The sequence below is a fragment of the Pongo pygmaeus genome, chromosome 18, assembly GCF_028885625.2.
Source record: "Pongo pygmaeus isolate AG05252 chromosome 18, NHGRI_mPonPyg2-v2.0_pri, whole genome shotgun sequence".
Classification (NCBI taxonomy): domain Eukaryota; kingdom Metazoa; phylum Chordata; class Mammalia; order Primates; family Hominidae; genus Pongo; species Pongo pygmaeus.
Genome location: NC_072391.2, coordinates 19,631,832 through 19,653,817, shown reverse-complemented (window position 1 = coordinate 19,653,817; position 21,986 = coordinate 19,631,832). Strand labels below are relative to the sequence as shown.

Genomic DNA, 21,986 nt, shown 5'->3' with positions numbered 1-21,986 from the left:
TTTCCATTTTTTGCTCTATCCATGTAATGTGTGTTGTTTTATTTACTTTTCAGGTCTCTTTAAATCAGCTCATCTGTATTTTTACTTCAATGATTTAATTTAAAAGGGAAACATTATCCCTAAATTAGTGGAAAAACTAGTATAATTTGCTATAAATGGAAGGTAACTAGAAAAATAAACAGAGAGCTATTAATTTCTATAAAGTCTGTGGAGGTACGGCTTAAAATCTTCTTGTGAGTCACAAGTTTGCATGTGACACTTTGGAAAAGGCTGCAGCAGAGAAGTTGAGACCTACACTTTGCCTGGCTGGCTGGCAAGACTTTGTAAAGGAAGAAGAGGAAAGGTGTCCCAGGTGTGTGCACAGCATGGAGAAACGTGCGGAGGTGGATGGAGGGTACGGTGTGGAATGCAGAGGGGAAACTGACACCTACCTGATTAAATCACCGAAGCACATTCAGTTGGGTGCCATGGATTTAACACGGACTAACACACTTTGGAAATACTTTCAAAGCAAGGTCTGCAACAACAGTGTTTTTTGTTAACTCCTAGTTAACAAGAAAAACAACAGATCCAAGCCCCCACGGTCGTTCCCCAGTGTTTCCCAATACTGTCATCTGATTCTGTTTTCTGTCAGGGAAATAAAATATCCCATTTCCTCCATGATGGTGAGTTCTGAATGCAGCTGTCCAAGGTCAGGGGAGATGGAGAGGAAAGAAGCCAAAAAGAAGCAGGCAGTCAAAGGCCAATGAGAAGATGTTGACTCTGGGGCCCCGTCCTTCGCTACTGTGTGGTTGCGGGTGTGGGTATTGGATGCTGATATGGATGCAGGTACAGGTGCAGGTGTGGATGTGCATGCATGTGTGTGAGAGAGAAAACCTCCTCCTCCCAAGCTCACCCCAAGCCATCAAAGAGACACACATATCTTGCAAAAGGTCAACTTCTACATTGGGTGGGGCAAGTCCAGCCCATCCGAATCCCACAGGGAAGGGCCACCATGGCTTCTACCCCAGGAGAGCTGACATCCGCAAACACAGGGACTTTCGTATGTGTGTCCGACTGGCCTTGCTCCCTGCCAGAGGCTGCCTCTTCAGGGCCCAGAAACCCTGATCGTGTCAATCAGTCCTAGAAAAAATGCTCACCCGCTTTCTCAGATGAAGTGCAGTAGGGCTCTCTGGCCTGCACAAGCCAGTGACAATTTTTTAAAAAGCCCTTGGAAAAGAAAGGCATATATTCTGCAGCACAATATTTGTTGGACACTATCATAGCATTTTGTAAGATCGTATGTAACCCCAACTGTGGCTATGAACAAAAAAATATTATTCAGCCCCAGAAAGGCATATAAATCCCTACAAAGTACAGGGTGGTTTTTTTTTTGTTTTGTTTTGTTTTTGGGTTTTTTTTTTTGTTTTTGATGTTTCAAAGCTTTTTTATTTTATTTTATTATTATTATACTTTAAGTTTTAGGGTACATGTACACAATGTGCAGGTTAGTTACATATGTATACATGTGCCATGCTGGTTTTTTTTTTAAGTGGTTAAATTCTCACAATTTTTTGCCTTTGTTCAGTGCAGGGAGATAGTGGTCTGCACAGGCTAAAGCGCAGTGGCACAATCATGGCTCATTGTAGCCTCCACCTCCTAGGCTCAAGCCAGCCTCCCACTTCAGCCTCCCAAGTAGCTGGGACTATAATCACATGCCACCACACCCAGCTAATTTTTTATAGAGATGAGAGTGGGTCTCACTGCATTGCCCAGGCTGGTCTCAAACTCTTGGGCTCAAGCGACTGGCCAGCCTCAGCCTCCCAAAGTGCTAGGATTACAGGCATAAGCCACCGTGCCCGGCCTCCTGAGAACCTTTAATTGAACTTGCAGCATTGCAATTCAGCCCAGGCTCCTTGGGTGCAGGACTTCACGTTACTAAATCCAGGGAAGCCTACCTTGGTCACCTGGGAAAATGGTGTGGAAGGTTCCTTAGATCTCTCCCTATCCACCTGCTCCTTAAAAACCTCACAAGAGGTTGTGGGACCACAAACCCTTGTCTCCGAGAAGAATTCCTTCTTCTCTCCAAACTTGCCCTATTCACACATTCCCGATCTTATTTTTTCCTGAGCCCTACTTTGTCGGTTCTACCTTTTTTTTTTTTTTTTTTTTGGTGAGACAGAGTCTTGCTCTGTCGCCCAGGCTGGAGTGCAGTGACGCGATCTCAGCTCACTGCAGCTTCTGTCTCCGGGGTTCAAGTGATTCTTCTCAGCCTCCCGAGTAGCTGTGATTACAGGCATGTGCCACCACGTCCAGCTAATTTTTGTATTTTTAGTAGAAATGGGGTTTTGCCATGTTGGCCAGGCTGGTCTTGAACTCCTGACCTCACCCACCTTGGCCTCCCAAAGTGCTGGGATTACAGGCGTGAGCCACCGCACCTGGCCCCTGTTCTACATTTTAATGGCCCTCAAATCTGTCCCCTCCTTTCCTTTCCCACTGTCCCTGTTCCAGTTCAGGCCTTTATCATAACTCCCCTGAACTGAATGTCCCCTTTTCTGATTCCCTGCCTCTAGGCTCACTTCTGCAATCCATTCCCCACGAAGCAGCCAGAGTGATCATCTCAAACTGATCTTGGACCATGCTCTTCTGCTCCTCAAACATCTTCAGTGGCTCCCCATTACCTACACGATACATCTGAAGCTCCCTGATGTGGTCTACAGTATCTGGGCCTGTGCCTGCCTTATCAGTCCCATCCCCTGCCAAGGCCTGCTCCTCTATTTTACATGTGACACTTTGGAAAAGGCTGCAACAAAGGAGAAATTGAAACCTACGCTTTGCCGGGCTGGCTGGAAAGACTTTATAAAGAGAAGCCTTGTGCTCCATGAATATTGTATTTCTTGTGATTTTCTGACAAGGCTCAATATTTTCATCTCTGTTCTCTGTCAGGAATGGTCTTTTGTGTTCCCTTATCCTGGTCATTCGTGGCCTGCTCACATTCACCCTTTTTTTTGGGATGGAGTCTCGCTCTGTTGCCCAGGCTGGAGTGCAGTTAGTTCAAGCAATTCGCCTGTCTCAGCCTCCAAAGTAGCTGGGACTACAGATGCCCACCACCATAACTAACTAATTTTTGCATTTTTAGTAGAGACTGGGTTTCACCATATTGGTCAGGCTGGTCTTGAACTCCTGACTTCAGGTGATCCACCCACCTCGGCCTCCCAAAGTGCTGGGATTATCATTCACCCGTTAAGGTCATGCTGTGGGCAACAGCTCCTCCAGGAAGCCTTCCCAGGAGTGTTCTAGGTTATACTGCCCACTCCTACATGATCACAGAACTGATAACACTCCACAAGGGGGAAATATCAGAAATCTATCTTACAAAAATTCAATTATGAACAGACAGGAGGGAAAAAAAGAGAGAAAAAGATGGTGACACAAATCATTTAAATAATGTGGAACCCTGTGCACCACTTGACTCTGTGAGTATATACCCTGTGATGAACATCTTGCTATGATTTCTCTCTCCATCTAGCCCAGAGTCATTTTTCTGGAATCTGTGAGTTTGGGGATCTATGGAGAGAGAATTCTGGGGGTCTTCTAACTTGTACATACCCACTGATGAACTTGTACATATTCATAATTATTTTCACTAACTCTAACTGAAATTTAGCGTGCCCTTCAATTATGAATATAGGCAACAGACTGCAGTGGTATTAGCAACACCCGAGACTTTGACACCAACAGAAATTGCAGATATTTTCATGTCACACTACTTTGGTGGCAGATGTCTCCAAATATTGTTTATACTTGTCATTACTTCAAAATTAGGGTAGTTATTAGACTTGATGCCAAATCTAGTTTAATGTGTTAATAAAGAAGCAAATGTATTATTACTCCACAGTTTTTTGATTTTTATATATACTTTGATAGCTGTACTTCAATATAACCACTTTCCTTTTTAATCCTCTGCATTTTTTTGGCATTTGAAAATATTATTCAGAGAAGTGGAGCATAATTTTGACCAGATTCTGAAGGGATTTACAACACAGAGAAGGTGACACTATCCTGCTGTAGACAGTGAGCTCACTGGTGGCAGGGCACCAGGTCCTTCATCTTCTAATCCCCAGCACCTAAAGCAGTGGTTAGTATACAATAGGAATTTTTAAAAAATGAACGGAGATATTTTATCTATCTATCCTTTTTTCCCTTCTTCCTTCCTTCTCTCCTTCCCTCTTTTCTCCCTTCCATCTGTGTATCCATCATCATCCATCCATCTATCCATTCATCCATCCTCCATCTATCATCCATCCATCCATCCATCATCTATCCCTCCATCATACATCCATCCATCATCCATCATCCACCCATCATCCATCCATCCATCCATCCATCACCCCTTGTCCACCCATCCCTCTATCCATCCACCCATCCTTCTATCCATCCACCCACTCGTCCACCCATCTATTATCCACTCATTTATCTACCCACTCACCCTCTATCCATCTACCCACCTATCCACCCACCCATCCTGTATCCACTCAACCCTCTGTCCATCCACCCATCCCTCCATCCAATATATATCCATCCATCTGATTCAATCTACAGTTCTAACAGTTGACACCTCTGCAGTTGGCTTCCCAGATCCAGTTCTGCAGCTCAGCTGGAGACTCCCTAAGAAGGAAAAGTGACTCACTGTGGAAAGAGGTGATACTATTTCCTTGTATGGCTGTGGGCGTGTCACAGAATGTGCCTGCAGCTCAGCTGTCTTTCACAGGCTGCACACAGAGCTCTGTCTCCAGCTGCCACCCCATGGGCTGGGGCCCCAAGCTCAGGCAGAGTGCCATGCCTGTGTTCAGATCATTTCCTTACCCAGGAACATTTTGGTTTTCTGCTTTCGAGGTATCACAGAATGGTTAAATCTTAAAGAACAATCGCCACCATTACCAATTACACAAACTGCACAGAATGGTAGTTAAGAGTTCTGCATAGGTCCAAAGACCAGCTCCCCACTCACTCTCTATATGACCTTGGGTGACTCAGTTAACCCTTTCCTCTCTGTGCCTCAGTTTTGCTATTTGAAAGAGGGCATAACAACCATACCTCACTTACACAGGTTTATGAGGCGATTAAAGAGAATCTTCCTTATGGGAAGATTGAGTTAATCCATGCACTGTACTTAGCACAGGGGCTGGCACATAGTAAGTGCTCAACAATTTTTAGCCATCATTATCCATCATTTCCTCCAAGGAGGCAGACAATCAGAACATTAGGACCCAGAATCCTGAAAAATGGAGCTATGGAATTCACAAATACCCCATGTTAAAAAAATGCTTAAATCCACTCATATCTAAAATTCAAATCAAGGCAGCAAGATACTGTTTTTACTCATTGGTTTGTCGAAGATTATAAAGATTGACAATCACCAGTGCCTTTGAAAGAGGAAACAGGAAATCACGTAAGGCTTTGACCGGAGATGTGAAGAAACCTCCACATAGGACAATATAAAATTTAAAATGCACACACCCTTTGAGCCAGTGATGTTAAATCTAGTCACTTACCCTACAGAGGTACCTACCCAACCGAGCAAAGGTGTATTTACAAGAATGGCTAAAGGCAGCATAGTTTAAAATGGGGGGGGGGGAACAATCTAAATGTCTACCAACAGGAAATCAGTGAAATAGATGATGAAATATTTAGTGCATTTAATTAATCTTTATTGAACAGCTACTACATCCCAGAGACTGTGACAGGTGCTGAAAACAGAACTGGACAAAATAGAAAAGTTAAAAATAACGAGGAAGAATGATATGTGCTGACAGGAGATGAGTGATAAGATAGAGAGGAAAAGCAAGTTACCATAAAATATGTTTCAGAAAATACGTATCATAAAATATGAGGTTCCATTTCAAGGAAACAGGTTCCTGCCAATATGCACATGAATACACTCATGTACATATATTAAGTTGGTGCACAAGTAATTGCAGTTCTTGCCATTACTTTTAAACGGCAAAAACCTCAATAACTTGTGCGCCAACATAATACAAGTTAATATGCAAAGGAAAAATCTGGAAGAAGTACTAAAAAAAAAATTAACAGCAGTTATCTCTGAAGAATAGGTATAGGAAGTGATGTGCTTTTGAATCGTTTAATTGTTTTCATCATGTGCTTGTATTGCATTAATCCTCTGTAGGTCCCGTATGCTCTATCTCCTTTCAGAACACATCCAGCATCAAACTATTTCATTTTTAATTTTTGTGTACACGGAGTAGGTATAAACTACTTCTTTTGGCTTTCACTATTAACACTCTGGTCCAAACCACCCCTGCATGTCCCCTAACATATTACAACATCCTTCCCCTTCACCCATCTCCCTGTTCTTGCCCTTGACGCATTACAGTACATTTTCAGCAGGGCAGCCACCAATCCCATTTTCCAAGGCAAGGCCATGTCATTCCTCTGTTTAAAATCCTCTGAAGACTTCCCAGTGTGGAGCGAAGCAAGGACCCTTCTAAGTTTCCCAAGGTTCTAAAGACCTAGCTTCACCTCCACCGCCCCTCTCTCCCTTACTCATGCTGTTCTAGCCATTCCAGGCTCTGCTGGCGACCAACACGCCAACCACATTCCATCTCAGGGCCTTTGCCCTGGCTGCTCCTGTTCCTTCCTATTTCTACAGAGCTCCACCACTCATGCTTTTGAGATCTTTGCTCAAACACTGCTGCATGGAAATGTCTCCACCAAAGGAAAAGGGCAACCTATCTCCAACTGGCCTGACCTGGCCCACAGTCCTCCCCTGCTTTGCTCTCCCATGCTCTCATCGCCATCTGACATGACATATCAACATGCATTTCTCGATTGGGCGCGGCGGCTCGTGCCTGTAACCCCAGCACTTTGGGAGGCCGAGACAGGCAGATCCCATGAGGTCGGGAGTTCGAGACCAGCCGGGCCAACATGGTGAAACCCCATCTCTACTAAAAGTACAAAAATTAGTTGGGCGAAGTGGCTCGTGCCTGTAATCCCAGCTACTCAGGAGGCTGAGGCAGGAGAATCACTTGAACCCGGGAGGTGGAGGTTGCAGTGAGCCGAGATCGCACCACTGCACTCCAGCCTGGGTGACAGAGCGAGACCCTGTCTCAAAAAAAAAAAAAAAAAAACCATGCATTTCTCATTTACTACCTGTATAGAATGTGTGCTCAGAAGAGTAAGAATTTCTGTCATGTTGGCTGTTGTATCTGCAGCCCCTAAAGCAGTATCCAGAACGTAGTAGGCACTCAACACATATTTATTGAATACACTGATCAATATTATAACATGATAATATATGCTATTGATAATTGCAATGATAAAAAACAAATCCAGAGAAAAACTTTCAAGTCCCCAAAGAAAAATGTTTATAAAAACAAAACATAAATTTCAAAAAAACAAGTTTCCAGTCACAGCTGCCCGCAGAGAACAGGGTGGAACATCCAACAAGAAATTAACATGTAAACACCTCACGGCCAACACGGCACACAGCAGCCTGGTTGTCTCAGGCAGCTGCTCTGCACACAGGACCCTTTCACATAGTCCAGGGAGTAAATGCCAGCAAGGGTTGAACATGTTACAACGTTAGCCCCTGAAGCCACAGACTATTTTCGGGTGTCAGGCAAACCCACAATCTCCTGTGACAGCCAAACTACTGCAGATCTGAAAACCGTCTCCCTGCAGTCTTTCAGGGGACAGGGCTCCGGGATTGTGCTGCGAACTCCTCTTGCTGCAAGGCACCCAGTGCCTGCTGCATCAACAGTGACTCAGGCATAGGTGGGCTTGGGGTCTTCATCCCCTAGATGTGAGCTGGAAGCCCTACATCCTTTTGTGCCTCAAGGTTTAATTTTAGTTTTAAAATTAAAAAAAGAATAATTTGAGACAGGGTCTCGCTCTATCACCCAGGCTGGAGTGCAGTAGCGCAATCACAGCTCACTGCAGCCTCCATCTCCTGGCCTCAAGTGATCCTCCCACCTCAGCCTCCCAAGTAGCTGGGACTAAAAGCATGGGCCACTACGCCCACATTATGTTTTATTTTTTTGTAGAGATGGTCTTGTTATATTGTTCGGGCTAGTCTCAAACTCCTGGCCTCAAGCGATCCTTCCACCTTGGCTTCCCAAAGTGTTGGCATTACAGGCATGAGCCACCATACCCAGTGTGCTTGGCTTTTTAAATGAGAAGAGGAATCAAGAGAGCATTCTTCCATACCTCATCACACCCGCAGTGAAACACTTGGCACATGCTATCTTGTTTGTAACTCCAGCTCACATGAGGTCACTTGGAAGCAAAAAATTAAAGCCCAATGACATTTACAGGGAGGCGTTCAACCAGCAGACTTCACCTAAACGTCACCAGTTCCGTTTCATTACAGTCAACGGGTGTTGATTTTTACACATTCTCTGTATCCCATACTTGGTTAGGACTGTGGTTTTCAGCTCAGGGGTGATTTTGCTCCCCAGAGATATTCGGCCATGTCCAGAGACATTTGTGAGACAACTGGAGGAGGGAGTGTCATTGACATCTAGTGCATACACGCCAGAGATGCTGCTAAACATTCTACAATGCAGAGAACAGCCTCACAACAAAGAATAATCCTGTCCCAGGCCGAGCGCCTGTAATCCCAGCACTTTGGGAGGCCGAGGCGGGCAGATCATGAGGTCAGGAGATTGAGACCATCCTGGCTAACACGGTGAAACCCCGTCTCTACTAAAAAATACAAAAAAAAATTAGCCGGGCGTGGTGGCGGGAACCTGTAGTCCCAGCTACTCAGGAGGCTGAGGCAGGAGAATGGCGCGAACCCGGGAGGTGGAGCTTGCAGTGAGCCGAGATCGCGCCACTGCACTCCATCCTGGGTGACAGAGGGAGACTTCATCTCAAAAAAAAAAAAAAAAAAGAACAATCCTGTCCCAAATGTCAGTAGTGCCCAGATCAAGTGACCCCAGGTTAGTCAGTCGACAGGGTGAACAAGGTTGCCCTGGGGAAGGGAGTCCCTTAAGCACTGTAGTGAGACTGGAGGCAAAAGAATGGGGTTGATAAGGTCTGGTACACCTTGGGGCTTTTGAGATGTGTCTTCGCAGCCAACTGTCTAAGGATTCTTTTTTTTTTTTTTTGAGACAGGTCTCTGTCACCCAAGCTGGAGTGCAGTGTTGTGATCTTGGCTCACTGCAACCTCTGCCTCCCGGATTCAAGTGATTCTCCTGCCTTAGCCTCCCGAGTAGCTGGGACTACAGGCATGCACCACCATGCTTGGCTAATTTTTATATTTTTAGTAGAGACGGTGTTTCACCATGTTGGCCAAGCTGGTCTCAAACTCCTGGCCTCAAGTGATCTCCCTGCCTCAGCCTCCCAAAGTTCTAGGATTATACACAGGCGTGAGCCACTGCGCCCGGCCTAACATAGGCAAATCCACTACCTGGCCATGTCTGAACACACCCCAGGCCAGAAAAGGAGCTTCCTCAGCCTGTGGGTGGCAGAGGTGAGACCCAAGGGGCCAGCTGTTGGCCCGTTTTTATTTCCTTAGAAGATGTCTCAGCCTCTGCTACTCTGACCACTCGGCCATCCAGGCAGTTCTGTGCTTCACTCATGTGGTGACAACACAGTTCATCTCCGAACTGCACGCAGGCAAAAAATGTCCCAGCTTGCTCATGAGACAAGCACCCAGCTTGGCTGCCAAAAACATCCTGGTATTTCAACTCGTGCTGCTTCCCTCTCTGCAAAGAGAAAACCAGCTACCTAAACAGAGGAGGAGGAACATTCCAGAGAGGACACAAAGCAAATCCCTGCAGAGAATGTCAATGTCTTTGCTCTCTCTGTGGCACATGGATGCAGGAGGCAGTGCATGGAGGCACGGAGGCTGCAGAGCCTCTGCTCTCCAAGCCTGCTACTTCCGCAAGAGAGAAAAGGCAGAGGGTGACGCAGCTTGCATTCACAAGTGACAAGAGGGTGTCTCCAGCTTATCCTCTTAGCAGTCCTCATGGCTGCTTTAACTAGTTGGGAAGCTGAAGCTCAGAAGCTAAAAGTCTTTCTCAAAGGTGATGCACTGAGCAAGTGAAAGAGTTGGGATTCAAACGTAGGACTATGAAAGTAATACTAAGTGCTTAGGTGCCAGGCACTGTTCTGTCGCTTAATGCACATTAACCCATCTGATCATCCCAACAAGTCTAGGAGGTGGCTACTGCTGTTACTTCGACCGTTTTTATTTATTTATTATTATTAGTTTTTGAGACAGAGTCTCGCTCTGTCACCCATGGTGGAGTACAGTGGCATGATCTCGGCTCACTGCAACCTCCATCTCCAAGGTTCAAGCGATTCTCCTACCTCAGCCTCCCGAGTAGCTGGGATTATAGGCATGTGCCACCACATGTGGCTAATTTTTGTATTTTTAGTAAAGACGGGGTTTCGCCATGTTGGTCAAGCTAGTCTTGAACACCTGACCCCAGGTGATCCACCTGCCTTGGCCTCCCAAAGTGCTGGGATTACAGGCATGAGCCACCGAGCCCAGCCTACTCTGACCATTTTTTAAAGAAACTGAGGCACAGAGGGATCGCTGGTGTGTGGAACGTCTCACAGCAGCTGAGTGGTGAGCCAGGGGGTCTGCTGAATAGACCATGGCCTGCCCCCACAAGGCCCGTTCTCACCTCCCCAAGGGGCTGCTTGGGGTTACCAGGTCCAGACTGCCCTTGTCCACTTTGCAGGTGAGACCCTAGGAGGATCCAGAGTCCTGAGTGTGCAGGGGACAGAACAAACAATACCCAGGGGACTGTCACTGAGGTGAATGAGCGCAGCAGGCCAGGTGGGGACTGTATGAACCAGTGATCCCATCCCGAGGCCCCATCCAAAGGGGCAGCTGGTGGTCACCAGTCACTGACATCCAGCGGCTCAGAGTGGTTTTACCTACCAGTTTTTCAAAAATCTTCCAACCCCACTCTTCCCCTCTCTAAAAATTTAAAACATTTAAAAATCTTCCTGAGGCCAAAGGCAACCCATGTGCAGGTCAGAGGTGGCCACGAGGAGGCCCATGGCACAACTGTGAGTCCAGGGCCACAAAATGAGAAAGTCACCTCCTGCTCCCATAACTGGCGCCTGATTCTAACTGGGCCAGTGAACATGGAGACTGGTCATCTGACCAAGAACTCTCTTTAAGCCCGTTTTATACTCGAAGTTCCTTCTTCTAGCATTGAGCTGGCTGAGTTTTTCCTTCTCAGGACAATAAAACTGCATTTCTGTCCTCGACCCCACCCATCTGGCACCTGCACCACAGTTAACTTCAGTTTTCCACCCAGTTCTCTTTTGTTCAGTGGAAAAAATGAGCTACAGTTCCCAGAAGAAAATGAGAACGGGGTTATTATTAATAAGATGCTCTTTTTCAGAAAGGCAGTTGAAGGCAGCGGGGAAGACCACATTGAGGGCAGAGCTGGGGCAGCCCCACTGCTACTCCCTCCTGCAGGACCATCTGGTCTGGAGAAGCAGCTACGCGCTGGCCCTCCCTGTTGGCTCTCAGAGGTACAAACCAGAGGTGGCGGCATTTCTAAGAAATCAGATGCAAATACTAGGACAGTTAACATTTCCTGGAGGTATGACTGAGAACCAAGAAAAGGTGATTTTGTGAAGGCCTTGCTTGCAGGCAGAAATAACCTGTCTTCTCTGTCTGTCTGCTCTGGGGGCTACAGGAAGGAGCTGAAGGCCTGTCCCCCACCTCTCCCCACCCCACCATGCCCTAGACCTTAGTTCCTCCCCACTGAAGAATGTCTTTACCACCTTGGGACAGACAGAGGAGTATGAATGAATGAGAATACTCCAAGCTGACCCCGCCTGGGGCATCTCTTCTCACACATGTGGCTCCTCTGGTGCTTTATTTAGCATGAGACTGTTTAGAATGTTTATTTTTGGCTCAGTTTTGGGGGACAGTTTTCACAAATAGAATGACAGCTATGATCTTCTCTCTAAAAAAAGAGCTCGTACAATCCACCGTTGGGCATTCAGTTTCAAGAGCTTCACTGTCCCATGGTCTCCATTGTGGGACCTCTCCTCCACTGGAATACACTCTCCTTTAATCAAAACATGACACAAGATGACAGTGACTCCCCATGGCCAAGTCCCATTGGCAGTGCTAAGCCAGCGAGGCGGGGGCCCGGTCAGGGTCCCTGAAGGAAAGAGATGTTACTCTCCAAACCGAAGAGATTTTACAAAGAGATTCTTTATAAGGAAAACTAACAAGGGAGGTGCTATGTACCAGGGCTGGCCACAGCCAGGAGCTGTCGCCACCCTGGGGCCTGAAGGGGAGGGAGTGGTGTTCCTGGACCACGGAGACAGTGGCTGCAGCCACGGCAGAGGGCAGCCCCACAGCAGCTGTGGCCTTGCTAGGGGTACAGACACAGCCAACCCATGGAAACCCTCATCTCATCTCTTCCCACCTTCCTATCTCCTACCAGTTCCTCTCCTTGGCCAAAGCAAAGTCCTTGCTGATGAAATCCATCAAGGTCAGCCTCTGGAGGCCCAGAGAAGAAAGGAGAGGGGTGGAGAGTGGATCTGGGGCTGGGGGTTGTGGGGGCAGAAGACAACCCAACATGTTTCATCTTGCTAACGCCCAACATGGAGACAGCAGGAGGAGGCACAAACAGGGCGTGCGGGACGGTGGATCTTCCAAGCTGGGCCTCCACCTCCCACTATCCCTGAGCAGCAGAGGAATCCTGGTTTGCTACTGAGATGCTGAACGACTTGGCAAATTGTTCAGCAGCTCTGGGTCCTGGTTTCCTTCCATGTCAAGTATAAAGGTGGAACCCAACAGGCCCTAAGGTATGGGAGTCACAGCCAGCACTGCAGAAGAGGGAGGCCTAAGTGTGGGCCCTCTCAATGCCACTCCAGAACTCTGTGGTCTTGGACCAGGGACTGAGCCTCTCCATGCCTCAGTGTCTTCACTGAGGGTGCAAAGGAAGGGTGTGAGAGCACCTTCCCCAAGGGACGTTGTTATGAGGAAACGAGGTCACGCATATAAAGTGTTGAGCAACATCCCAGGCACATAGAAAACATGCAATCACCCCTCCAGCTCTCACGTTCCCCAAGTTTGGGCCTTGTCTATGGATTTTTACATCCCTCATACACCTGGACCTCCCTCGTGCTGCTATCTTTTGTGAAAGCAATTTTCTTCGTTGAATGATCCCATTAACTAGAACCTGCAAACCCAGCCTGAACATCTAGCATCGAAACCTTCTCTTTTAAGCTCCGCGGTATGCACCGCCCTGCCCCCAAACCCCAAGGAGAAGATCGCTTCAGCTTCAAAGATCTTGGTGCATGTGCTATTTATGCCAAATGTTAGTGATGCCTCCTCGCTGAGCCTCTGGCTCGTAAGTCAATGCAAAACCAGCCACACTGCCTTGTTGCTCAGCGGCAGCACCACGGGCTTCTGCCTCAGTGCTTGAAGTGAATGGCGGTGGGGGTGCCCTGAGAGAAGATGCGTGTGTTGGAAGGGAAATGTGAGCACAGCCTCCTCAAGGTGCTACTGCTGTGCTCACCGTCTGCAGGGCAAACCCTGCCACAGCCTGGGGCTTCAGCTACTCATCCTAGAATCCACTCTGTATGGACAGATGTTTCCAAGCCCATGTGCTCTGGATTGCCAAGTGAGTGATCTATAGAAAGCGAGATCTAATCTATATCCACATCTAATACATATCAAATCTCTGCATCAATAAATAGATATCAAATCTCTATGTCAATTCTTTGTGTCAAATCTGTCTATATCTAATCTCTAATCTCTTTCTATATCTTATTGCTATCTATATCTATCTTGCAACATAGCAGGGAAGGAGATAGTATTTCATTTGTCACCTGGCTCTAGTTTAGGTTCTATCACCTTACTGACTGTACAACTTTTAAAAGGAAACTTGGTCTCTCTGGCTTTAGCGGGCTCCTCTGTAAAATGGGGTTAAAGTTAGTAACTCCCGGGGTTATTTTCCAATATATGAAAGCTAAACTGCTAGGTTCAAATCTTGCTGCCTTTGCTACCTGTTGGGCAAGTAACTTAACCTCTCTGAGCCTCAGTTTCTCATCTGTAAAACGGGGATGACAGTAACACTTCCCATATGAGATAGTTGTGAAATGCAAATGAGCAAATCCATGTAAAGAACTTAACTTAGAAGAGGGCCTCGCATGCAGTATAAATGCTTAATTCATGTTATATAAAAGTGCTAAATTTATGAATGCATGTCCAATGTACAGTTCCCATCTCAATGAAACATCTGTTCAGTGTATGTAATCATTATTGACAAGAGTGATCTTTTTTTTTTAGACAGAGTCTCGCTCTGTCACCCAGGCTGGAGTGCAGCGGTGCCATCTCAGCTCACTGCAAGCTCCGCCTCCCGGGTTCACGCCATTCTCCTGCCTCAGCCTCCCGAGTAGCTGGGACTACAGGCGCCTGCCACCACGCCCGGCTAATTTTTTTGTATTTTTAGTAGAGACGGGGTTTCACTGTGTTAGCCAGGATGGTCTCGATCTCCTGACCTCGTGATCCGCTCGCCTTGGCCTCCCAAAGTGCTGGGATTACAGGCGTGAGCCACCGCGCCCAGCCAAGAGTGATCATTTTAAGTGTTCTGAGTTAAGGGCTTAAATTCAAACTTTCAATGCCTTGGGTGAAGTCCACTCCCAACAAGAAGGGAGGAATGGTGATCTGAACATGATCTATTTTTCGAAACGGGGCATGTGGCTGCACTTTGGGGAACTTGCTGGCTATTTGCGGAATGTTGTATCACATCATTCACCCTGAGTCATACAGACTAGAAAGGATCCCATGGTCAGGGGACCGCAGATCCTCCCTGAGAACGACTCCATGCTCCAAGTCCAGACTCCCTGTCCATTGAGCCAAGTCTCTGTCCAGGCAGTGGTCTGGCTGGTCACCTCCCTGCCCCACCAGGGCTAACTAGAGAGGCAGCAAATCACAGCCAGAGGAAAAGATTATAGTAAAGCCATCTGGTCCCTCCCCAAACTAGCCTTCTCTGCCCCAGAGAGGTTCTTCTCCCATAAGGAGGCTGACGGGGGAAAAAAACATATGGGCTGAGAAGCAATTTAGTCTCACCATCCTCTCAACAGATGCTGGGCACCATAAGAATTAATGGGCTGGAGACTCAGGTAAGAGCCATTCAGAAGCTCCCTGATTAGTCCAAAAACCGCTCTCTGTGGAGGAAAAGGTTAATCGAAGCCCAGAGCCGGAAGAACGGAGAGGAGACAGCAATTGCTTTAATCCCAGGAGTGGGGAACAGCTTCACAAGAAAGAAGTTCGCACAAACGAGCCTGTGATCTATCCCTGAAAGAAGAACCAGGCCTAAATATCAAGATATTTGAAAGATCTTCTCCATCAGTCCAGAGACCTTGGCAAATCCCCCTCCAAACCCCAGCCAAGTAGCTGGAGTAAGAAAAAAAAATTTTTTTTAACTCTGCATATTCTTTGCACTATTAAGCCATAAATCTCTTAGGAAACCATCTCCTGATGAGGTTTCTTCTCCCATAATGATCCAACAGAACCCAGTTTTTAAACACATGATGTACATGTTCCTGTGTATCATGGGTCATTGTGTACCCAGGGTCGGTCATATCAATGCAGGTCTGGACACATTAGAAGATAAATGTGTCATCCAGGCACGTGGCTCCTGCCTGTAATCCCAGCACTTTTAGAGGCCAAGATGGATGGATCACGAGGTCATGAGTTTGAGACCAGCCTGGCCGACATGGCGAAACTCCATTTCTACTAAAAATACAAAAATTAGCCAGGTGTGGTGTCACATGCCTGTAATCCCAGCTACTCAGGAGACTGAGGCAGGAGAATTGCTTTAACCTGGGAGGCAGAGGTTGCGGTGAGCCAAGATCACACCATTGCATTCCAGCCTGGGTGACAGAGCAAGACTCTGTCTCAAAATAAATAAATAAATAAATAAGATGAATGTGTCACAACCACAGCCTACAGCTGGCTGAAGTCTGAACTTAAACCAGAAAGGGTGATGTCTGAACATAAACAAGAGAACAAACAAGGAAGTCGCAATTGTATGGCTGGAAGTGTCTTTGTAAAATAAACTGTCCTCAGAACAAACGAGGTTACTCCAGGGTTTCCTAACCTTCCCACTACTGACATTTGAGGCTTTTTTTTTTTAGAGGGGGGGTGCTTTCCTGTGCATTATAGGATGTTTAGTAGCATCCGTGATCTCTACCCACTAGATGCCAGTAGCATCCTTCACCCCCAAGTTATAATAATCACAAATGCTGGGCCAGGTACAGTGGCTCATGCCTGTAATTCCAGCACTTTGCGAGGCTGAGGTGGGCGGATTGCTTGAGCCCAGAAGTTCAAGACCAGCCGGGGCAACATAGCAAAATCCCACCTGTACAAAAATTACAAAAATTAGCATGCACTCGTAGTCCCAACTACTTGGGAGGCTGACGTGGGAGCCCAGGAGGTTGAAGCTGCAGTGAGCCGAGATGGAGTCACTGCACTTCCAGCCTGGTTGACAGAGTGACAGAGCAAGACTCTATCAAAAAGAAAAGGAAAAAGTCTCAGGTGATTGTCAAATGTCTCCTCGGTGGTCAAAATTGACCTAGTTGAGAACTACTGGTTTATACTGAAGTTTAAGTTCAGTTGAACATCAGTCAGCTAATTAGCTATTAGCCAAATTTCAGACATCAGCCCCCAGCTCAGCATAACATTGCTAAGATCTAAAGTTCCTTCAGCCTGCCAAATGCTCACATCAGACATTAGTTTGACTGGATGGCCCTGAATTTAAGCCTCTCTCCTTCTCTCCTGCCTCCTTGGTCCTTTTCTTTCTCTCCTGCCTGATAAAGTAATTCTTTATTCATCTTGACATTATAATGACACAAAAGCACTGGAGGAGCAAATGCCTTAATTGAATCTAAGAATAACTGGCATTATTTTCATAGGAACCCAGACATACTATGCAAAAAATTCAGAACTCTGTCATTGGGTCTTCTTGCAAGGTTAACTTTTAACTGTAAGCTCTTCAGCGCATTTCACCTCCTGGGCTCAGAAGCTCAAACCTCACCTCTCCAGCTCAGATTCCCCACTACCTGGGAGATTTTACAACCACCTCCACTCTACCCAGTCACTCTCTTACAAACATGTTTGTCTTATTTCCATCCATTTATTACTATCTGAAGTTATGGATGCATTTATTAATATCTATTTGTACCTTTTTCATCTGACTCTCCTAGAATGGATGCTTTCTAGGCAAGGAAACTTCTGTTTTTCTCTGCTCTATCTTTGGCATTTAGCACAAGGCCTTGTCTCCACATGGCCCAACAGCGATTTATGGAATAAGGAAATAGATGAATCCCTTTACATAGATATAATTTCTCAAGTATTAACTTCCATTCACATCACTACTCATTTTCTACAGGAGCCCTGTTCACAATCATCATGGCCCCAGCACCATCTTTAAATCATGTGAATGTCATTCCCTTCCCTCTTCCCCAAGTTAGCTGATCAAAGAAATTCAAGTATCTGGTTGGTTCTGAAAACTGAGAAGTTGGGAGTTTTCCTCCTGATGCCTTCGATCTCCAGGTCCTGAGGGGGATTCTCAGCATAAACGAAGACCTGCTTCCCTCTAACTCTAGGTGAGTTCACAAATACCCAGATTGACAAATCCTGACTCTGCAAAAGAGCTCCTTTATTATATCTCCCAATGTATCTCAGTGTTTGAGTGGAGGCTATTAGCTAATTGACAGACAGCCTGTTGAGGGTGGGGGGAGTGAGGGCAGGAGGAGGCAGAGACACTAAAATTAAATGACAAGAGACCTTGCCAGTTGGAGTGGATTCAGAAATGATCAACTGTCTTGGGGATCGATGAGAAAGAGAGAATCAAGTAATATGGATTCAAATGTATCAAAACACTACTTATGTGCAGGGACATGTTTCGCTTTTGTTCTTTTAAAATAAATTTTCATTCGGGTCCATTGCTTAAACCATTTTACCCCCAAGCCCTCTGACAAACTGTCAAAGACAACTCACTGCGCAAAGCATTGAATCTTTCTATCCATCTACCCATCATGCATCTCTCCACCCATATATCTAAGTACGTCTGTGGATAGTTGTGCTAAGCACTGTCTGTCTGTCTGTCTGTCTGTCTATCTATGGACGTTGGATTGCATATACCAAGCCCATTTCTCCAGCTTTGCCTGAACGTTAGCAAATCTTTCTACTAGTCAAGGCAACTTTATTTTCTTGCAAAATAGGAAAGCAGTTGAGAAGATAAGATTCTGATGTCATGCAACCCTGAGTCTAATGTGCATCAATACTATCTGCTTCCTGTGTGACGCTGGGCAAGTTACTTAGCCTCTCTGACCCTTAGGTACCTCATGTGGAAATCGGGTATCACACAAACACCTGTGTAACTATGGCATTTGAGGATAAAATGAGAGAAGTCAGTTCTTGGCAAACGGTAAATGTTAGTAAGAATGGGGATAAGAATAATGCCAACAAGCCACTCACTGAACTCCTTTTTTATTTTCTTTTTTTTCATTTCTAGGTCATCTGATCCCCTGGCAATCACCATCTGCAGACCAGAGGAGCATTCACCACTGCAAGTCAGGGCTTCCTTGGTGCCTCCCCAGGGGCAGCCTGCTGAGGGGGGAAGCTGACACCAGGGATTTAAACCTTCCACGGCTTCCTCATTCTATTAATCTGGCTGTTAAGCAGAGAGTCCTGCTGATGCCAACAGATGCAAAGCTCTGCTGTGCTAATGGCAAAGAGCATTAGAGGAGTCCTCAGCAGCCAATCAATCCATCTCCCCCAACTCAGAACAGCTGCACAGGGACAGATTAACCAAGCGATGGCTGAGGACCGTTGCAATTCACACGAGGGAGAGAGGGATGCTTGAAGAAAAGGGCCCCTGCACAGCCCAGTGTTCTAATGCAGGCCAGGTCTTGGGCAAGCAAAGCGGCTGATGCATTGTGCAAGAACACGGCTCTCGGTGAAATCTAACAGGCAGGCTAACCTGTGACAGCTGGGCTCAAGATGGAGCAGGCAATGCTGTCCTTAGAAGCCAAGTGCACTGGGGGAAAAGTGGGAACTGACCCAGGGCTCAGGGCACATCTGTCACCTAACCTCTGAAGAGTTGGTTCTTCCAAGCTTGGCCACATCTGCCATCTTGTTCATGGCATATGGGTAACATTTGAGGCACCACTTCCTGCCAGAAAGGGACCTGACCCCCTTGTCTGACCTGCCTGTAGGCAGCTGAACAGGATCCCATCATTCACCTCACAATGGGCTGAGGCCCAGCACAAAGTCAGATCTGGCCACGGGCTTGTGCCAACAGTCACAAAGAAACATTTGCACTTTGGTTGGGTTCCAACATCTCTTTAACATGGGAAATCAGAACTCGGGGAGCGAGAACAATATTCCCAGGCTCCCCAAAGACAGGGAACCAAATGAGACTGATGGAGCATTGTTTGCAGACAAATTGAAGCCCTTCTCCAGTGGCATAGCACAAATGCTGACAGTCTACCTTGTGCCATTGCTGGTTGCAGATGGAGGCTCAGGGCCCTTGGGCTAACAGATTGGACTTTAAGAGTCGTCACTGTGTAAGGAGCTGCTGCTGGAAGCCTCAGGTGCTGGCCAAAGCAAATGGTCTGCAACTCCTCTTTCCCATGAGGGTTTTGAAGGGCTGATGGGGTGGTGTCCAGAGTGAAGGATACAGGAAGGTCAAAGACAGAACCATCCAGGGATTCTGCTGTTCCACTCCCAGGAGATAAGATTTGACTTTCAGAGTTCCGGACGCAGATGTTTGCCCATGGGTTTTCGTAAGTTTAATAGGGTATCCTTCTGGGGAAGGATAACGAAGAGAAGGACCATCATTTTAAAAACACACCCTGGAAGTTCTCTCATAGTCCATGGCGTAGACTGGGGAGAGACAAACGGTAGCACACACATCTCTGATAGGGAGTTTAGGTGACATCAGAGGGTGCCTACAGGAACATTATTTTCACAGTTTAATATTTATTTTAATGTTGTGCAAAAAATATATAACTAGTACTTCAAACTTGTGGTTCCACGAATATTATTGCTTGAGACAGTGTTTCTCAATCTCGACACCATTAGTATTTAGGGCTGGATCATTCTTTTTTGAGACTGAGTCTCACTCTGTCACCCAGGCTGGAGTGCAGTGGCTCAATCTTGGTTCACTGCAGCCTCTACCTCCTGGGTTCATGTGATTCTCCTGCCTCAGCCTCCCGAGTAGCTGGGATTACGGGCACATAGTACCATGCCAGGCTATGTTTTGTATATTTTTTCAGCAGAGATGGGGTTTCACCACGTTGGCCAGGCTGGTCTCGAACTCCTAGCCTCAAGTGATCTGCCTACCTCAGCCTCCCAAAGTGCTGGGATACAGGCATGAGCCACCGTGCCAGGCCCAGGACCGGATAATTCTTTCCAGTGTGTTGTAGGATATTTAACAGCAACCTGGGTCTCTACCTACTAGATGCCAGTTGTAAACCCCCCAACCAGATGAGACCACCACCAGATGTCTTCAGAGGTTGCCAAATAACCACTGGGAATCAAAATCACCCCCTGGTTTAGAACCATTAGATTAAGGTAAGTCTATTTCTGAAAGCAAAGTGAGTTACGTTAAGGAAAAATGTATTTTTAGGTGACTTTATAGAATAGATGAAATTTACATAAGGCAAATGTGGTCAAGGTGTTAAGTACAGACAAAACCAAGCCAGAGGACAGCCAAACAGGCAGAGGAAACTGAATCCTTTTCCTCCTCAAAGCTGCACCTTCTATACTTCCCTGCCGGCACTGGTGCCTGGTCAGCCCTGGGGCTACACCTGTGTGCCAGAGAATCCAAGGACAGAAAAGCACAAAGAAACCGTGAAGATCTGCTGGCCTTCCCCATCAGGGAGGAAGCAAGGAGGGTCTCCTTATTCCTCTCAGGAGAACCCAAGCAGAGATGCCAAGGAGAGGGCAAGGACCCACGGTGGAGGGGACAAAGGCCAGGAGAGCAGGTGGTCTTTTCCGGTGCACCCCAGAAACCCTTGAAACTTCCGAGCTGTCATTCAGCCTTGAAAGGTTCGAACAGGTTTGACTGTGTCTGACGCTTGCAAGCTATTCACTGTGGGGCTCTGAATGAGGCCTGTCCTGTCTATCTTCTCTCTTTACTGTCAGCCAAACCCAAAGAGCCAAGGAAATGATTAATCCAAAGATAAGAAACATCCCCTTCAGATCCGGCAGGAAAGGTAACAGTTCTATTGGTTTAAAAAGCCACCACTTGACGGACGCGGTGGGTCATGCCTGTAATCCCAGCACTTTGGGAGGCCAAGGTGGGCGGATCACAAGGTCAGGAGATTGAGACCATCCTGGCTAACATGGTGAAACCCCGTCTCTACTAAAAATACAAAAAAATTAGCCGGGCGTGGCAGCGTGCGCCTGTAGTCCCAGCTGCTGGGGAGGCTGAGACAGAAGAATGGCGTGAACCCGGCGAGGCAGAGCTTGAAGTGAGCCGAGATCGTGCCACTGCACTCCAGCCTGGGCAACAGAGACTGTCTCAAAAAAAAAAAAAAAAAGCTACCACTCACAGGCACTTAGCACGTACCCCGGACTTTATAAACGTCATCTCCTGTGACCCTCAACCACAACTCTGCAAGGTGGGCACTATCACTGGGATGACGTTTCAGATGGGAAGACACTGGCTTAGACATTATGTGGCCCCACGAACGTCGCAGGGCTAGAAGACACAGAGGTGGAATTCCACCTGGCTCTGTTGAACTCCAAGGCCTACACTCATAGCTGCTGCACTGTCCTAGCTCCCAGGAAGGCAGAAAGCAGACAGTCAGGGCCGTGCCCTCCCTTACAAGACCCGCTGGTCATCCTCCTCCACACACGGAAACGCCACTGCAATCACAATTCCTCAGAACGGCCTAACACGCAAGCAGATGAAAGGATGCAACTTCCTTCCATATGCTGCCCTCACCGCCAAGGAATAAAAGTCCTCCAAGTTCAG

The 21,986-nt window shown here is 46.8% G+C and overlaps 1 protein-coding gene across 1 annotated transcript in view; it reads right to left on the bottom strand.

Annotated features, from left to right (window-relative positions):
• Window positions 1-21,986, bottom strand: part of XYLT1 (xylosyltransferase 1) — a 368,112-nt gene that overhangs the window by 232,590 nt on the left and 113,536 nt on the right. The gene's annotated exons all lie outside the window — the stretch shown is intronic.